Source organism: Anser brachyrhynchus (genome assembly GCF_964034855.1).
Source record: "Anser brachyrhynchus genome assembly, chromosome: 5".
Classification (NCBI taxonomy): Eukaryota; Metazoa; Chordata; class Aves; order Anseriformes; family Anatidae; genus Anser; species Anser brachyrhynchus.
In genome coordinates, this window is record NC_137699.1 from 14,717,848 (window position 1) to 14,723,213 (window position 5,366).

General features: G+C 35.2%; 1 protein-coding gene across 1 annotated transcript in view; it reads left to right on the forward strand.

The window, feature by feature from the left end:
• Positions 1-5,366, forward strand: part of LRRC4C (leucine rich repeat containing 4C) — a 515,374-nt gene that overhangs the window by 77,024 nt on the left and 432,984 nt on the right. The window lies entirely within an intron of this gene.

Here is a 5,366-nt window from a genome sequence, read left to right on the forward strand (position 1 = left end):
ACAAGATTTCATTCTGTGGCTATTATTTCTATCAATTTTTAAGTGGAAAGTGTTCTTGATTCTGATAATACCTAGTTCTGAAACACTTGGCATTTTCAATTGTTTGTGCTTAACTGAGAGGATTATGGTATACTCTATTTTAGAAATAGAAACCCACAGAGTACATTTTTATTATTGCAGAGCAGGATTTTTCAAATGATGGATTTCAGTTTGGACCACAAGTAGATTTTTTGCTAGACTTCACCAGTATCTCAGATACTCAGTTCCTGTGTGAGAGCCCATATTTTCCTGGCTTTTTAGGGTACATGTAGCATTCGTTCTCCGATTTACATGTTGTGAAGAAGACATACCAACACCGAAAGGCATAGAGGTGGTTTGTTGCCTCCTTTAAGTGGTCCTTGGCAAAAAAATAAAAAAATAAAAATGCAGGCCTCGGAAGAGTTATTGAATAGCTATTATGCAGTGATAAAAGGTTTTCATATGCTTTATCTATGCGAAATAATAATAATAATAAAAAAGTTACAGATGTTGAGTTGCTGAGCTAGATCAAAACACAGAAAAAAATAAAAATCCATGCATAAGGCAAATAACGTAACTGAGCATGCAGGTGGAGTACTGCATTGTTGAAATGCTTGAGTTCTCAGTACACGATGTAACCAATTTGACTTTGTCCCTGCTAGCAGTGGTGTTCTCTCACGGCTTAAAAAAGACAGTGAGTCTGTGTGATGGAGCAAATGGATTCAAAGTCTGCTTAGTTACTAAATAAATATATATATACATACACATAATGTACCTAACTTTTACATTAGTCTAGAAAAAGAGATGTGAGACAAACCATGAGAAAGGTGCTTCTGTTTTTCAGAGTGCTGTATTACGAAGTGCTGATCGCATGTATTTCAGTGAGTGAAAGGACGCATACTTGGCTCTGAAAAGCCTGATGGAAGGTTTAATGGAAAAAAACTGGGATGATTTCAAACTTTTTTTTTTAATAATACGAATTAAAAAACATTAGTGTGAGGGACCCTGACTTTTGATAAATTTACAATCCATTGCACTTTGTTTTTAATTCTAACAAGCTTTCTTGCTACAGAGTTGTTTCAATTACAAGATATGTTGATTATAAGCCACCCACCTAAGGCTTGGAGCGGTAATTGTAAGAAGAAAGCAGTCTGAAAATCATGTAAATTGAATGAGATGGGGAATGAAGAACAACCTGTTGAGCAGTGAAATTGAATGGGGTAAGAGAAATGCCGAATATCTCAATGGGTCCAAAAGGGGAGGGGGAAAATTTCTATCCAAAGAAGAATCAAAAGTAAATCACCACTAAGAGTATAATCTTACTATTTGTTGTATACAGTTATTTTCTCAAAGTCTTAAATTACAGAATGAAAATGAAGTTTTGAGTGCAACTTTTTTCAGAAAGATTTCTGAATTGCCACTGCATTCTCTCTTACTGATGGGAGGTAACATACGGAGGCCAGAGAAATTCTGCATTTTAATTTCCAGAATCCTGATCTGCCAACCGTTTCTTCATAGAGAGCTATGAAAATATGTAGCATCTCATTAGACACAATACTTCTTACTATATAAGGTTTTAAGAAATTGTTTACTCGGCAGTAGAGAGATTTCATCTTGTACCTGTATTTCTCATTGAAGGTGATTATACTTGATAGGGTGCTGAGAATGATTTAGGATATTTAGATAAGCCAGGGACAAGGCTACTTCCCACATGATCTAGTTTCCAGATATTAGTTGGCTGACTCCCAAGATTGTACATTGAGTCTGACTGTGTTTAATCAGGTCTCCCCACCCAGAACTGGTTCTTTGACTTGGTGTAACTTTGGATGGAGTGTTTTTAGGACAATCTTGGGTTTAATTCCTGTTCCAATGGGGTTGATGGTAGCTTTGTTAAAACTATGTAATAACTTCATTGAAAATATCTAAAATCCTCTTGAGATAAATTTTTAAATGTTTATTTCTATACTAAAACAAGCAACAACAACAACAAAACAACTTTGAAATTTGTCAATGAAAATTGCTTCCTCCAGTCATGATCTTGAGTCCTGTGTGTGAATGCCAGCCATTACTGTAAGGCAGAGAACCAAAGAGGATCTGGAAAAATCCGATGGTCTGAACTGGAGTCCAGACAAACAAAACAAATTTCAAGAAAAAGTAACTGCAGGCAACTTGGTCTGGTTTTTATATAGTCGATAACTGTAGTTATGTTTTGAAAGAGGCTCTTTTCCAGTTCTTACGTCAGGCTCTAAGAAAGATTTGGCATTTGAAATTTGAATACCACTGAATACAAGTTAGTGTGCAAACATACAAGTCTGCTTACTAAGTTTTCCCTATACTTCAAGTATCTGCATAAGTGGGAACTCTATTGAAAAGCTCAAGATACATCTGTAAGATTTTTGTCCTGCCCTCTAGTGTTAGAGAGGCCTTCTAAAATTTTCTAAAATCAGATTTTTATTTGCAGTCTAGTTTATCACAGCTTAGTATTAGCTGTTAACATATGTAACCAGATTTCTTCACCAGAGTTCATTCTTCTACACTAAAGTATGTAAAACTTGTGACTTCTGAAGGTCTGATTCTGTCAAATGGTTAGCACCCATTAAGATTAGCAAAAATATTTACCTTTTCCATGCAAGAAGAGACAATGAAGTGCAAGATTTTTATACTATGTATATTGGGGTGGGTTTTCTTTTTCTTTTTGAGTCTCAGTACAAGGGCCTTGTAGTTTGCTTCAAGGACTCAAACACTATTTAAGTCTTCACAGACGTGCTGGGTATATCATTTCCAAAACTTTTCTGTAGCACTATTTCATGTTTCCTCCTTAGTTAGGAATGCTTGCATGGTCTGTTTTCAGACCTGACATGAATATTTATACTTTGTCTACGTCTTCATAAATTAGAGTCCAACGAGATCAATTGAAGTAGCGAATCAGAGAGGACACAGTGTAATGCTAGCAGAAATTTACTATCCTATTTCTAATTGAGACCTGATGACTTAAGGGAGGAGGCAGTCCATATCCATTTCAGGCTATTCTTTAATTTTCTGCACCATAGAGGTTTGAGTTTCACTAGTTTGGGGAGGCTATTTGATTTATTCCCAGATCAGTGCATGAAAGCCGGGAGAATAATTATAAATACAGTTCACTAATTCTGATCTCTGACTTCTTTTTTTTTGTTGCAATCCTGTAAAGTTGTCCCTTCTGGCAGTAAATTGCACTATTTCTACAAGTTGCATTTTTTTCTTTTAGGTGTCTGATACAGTCCAGTCTGCTATAGAGACTTCTAGACTACACTGTGATAATGACCAACTTACATCTCAATCTCAGTAATTGTACCACAGAACAAATTCAAACTCTTATCCTTGTTTCTATTACCTTGGCTCAGCCTCTCAGATTCCATTTTACAAATTTTCTTCTTTTTTTTTCTCTCTTCTGAAGCAACTCATTTTGTCCTGCCTAGTGCATACTTAAGCTTAGAACTCAATACCAAATAATTTTATTATAATCACACTTCTAAAAACTTGTTTCTACTATAAGTCCATAGGAGGAAAGCCAAGGGGGGGGGGGGGGGGGGAGTTAACAATTGAGAACAGTTTTCAGCATTCCTAAAATGAGCATTGCTATCTTTGAGAATCATCTTGCTATTGTCACTGTCATCTTTCTCTTTCTATCTTGTTCTCTGTTCTTAATGGTACTCTGTTGTGTAATGTCAGATCAAAATATGTGATAATGTATCTTCCTTGCTCTTATTAGCTTCTTGGAACATTTTGCCTAATTATAAAGAAGTGCTGATGAGTAGCTTGTATTAAAAATATATCGAGATCCCATAGCTGCAGGAAAGCTGCTCTGATGTGGTTGAAATTGAACTTTAAATCATAGGTACTGAAATTAAAATATAATAATGAAAACATTTTGAAGATCTACTGTGAAATGACAACCTGAAGGCAGGCAACTAAAGTATTGTATGGAAAACAAAACAAAAAACAAAAACAAACAAAAAATACCTGTTATCTCTGAGTATTTTATATTGCCATGAATATAAAAAACATTGAAGCTTACGGTTAAAGGCAGCTATGACCTAACCATTACTGGATTAGAAAAGAGGGTATTGAATAGATTTCTTTCTCTCCATCCCCATGATTGATTTTTAACTGTCTAATTCACTCAACTAGAGCATTACATTTAACTTGGATATTACTTTATTGAGCAGTACATGTTATATTCAGGTAATATATTCAAGTTTTTTTTTTGCATTTATTTGAGACTTAATGTAACCCTTTGTTATTTGCATAGACTGAAGAATAACTGATATTTTCAAATCTACCACTATGAAGACTTTGAAAGAATACATTTTTGAATTCATTATATCTTTTCCTTTTTTTATTTTTCATTTTTTATTTATTATTATTATTTTTTTAAGATTATGGTGAGGAGAAGGCACAAGTCTTTTGCAGTGGGATTGGGACTCCTATTCATTATGGCCAGCCACTTACTACCAGCCAGACTAGTGGATTCTGCCCTTGGCAAGTAGTGCTGACCTTCACACTGGCTCCCTCTTTTGAGGTTGAATAAATTATTTTAAGTCTATGTAATTAATTTCCTGTTCCATTTCCCAGAGAGGCAGCAGAAATAGGCAGGAAGGACAGCAGAATCCAGGTAAGACAGAAATGTAGTGTACTGTTACGGAACACATTTTTCAATCTATGTGAAAGATAAGACTTTATTTGCTCTCTTCTGAAGGAGTCCTTTCTGTGAAAAGGATGTCATTACTTAAGATTGGAGCTATGTTCCAGGGTTATTAAAGGATGTAACTTTTCTCCTTGTTATGGGTTGTCCTTCTTCATAGCTTTCAAATATTGTGGATTTATTAGAAGGTGTGTACTAGTAAGCAGACAAAAATTTGGAAATGTTAATGGCTTGACTGGCAGATAAACTATGCTGAATGTAACTATCTGGATCTGTAGGGAGATGAGTCAGGTTTTGTTCATCTGTGGACATTTCTAGTGTGTTTCCTATTATTACATCAGATAACTCCGTATTGTGTTAAAAATACTTTGCCTGTTCTGGGGCCCCTGTCTTCCAAGACTGAAAATAGTTAAAAGAAAAGCTCTCCTGACTTTCATGAAAGGAGGCATTTCTGAGAATCTGAAAAGTGACTTGGATCAGGTCAGTTACCACTATCTGCATTTCTGTTCCAAGGAAAACACTCTAAGCTTGCTGCAAAATTATGTTATTGGTCTCCTTTGTCTCTAGTCAGTTATCTGGTTTGTAAGAAAAAATAAAATCTGAATGATGGGTTCCTACTTTCATTTCTGCTTTTCAATTGTATCCTTTCCCCTTCTTCTTCCCAGAA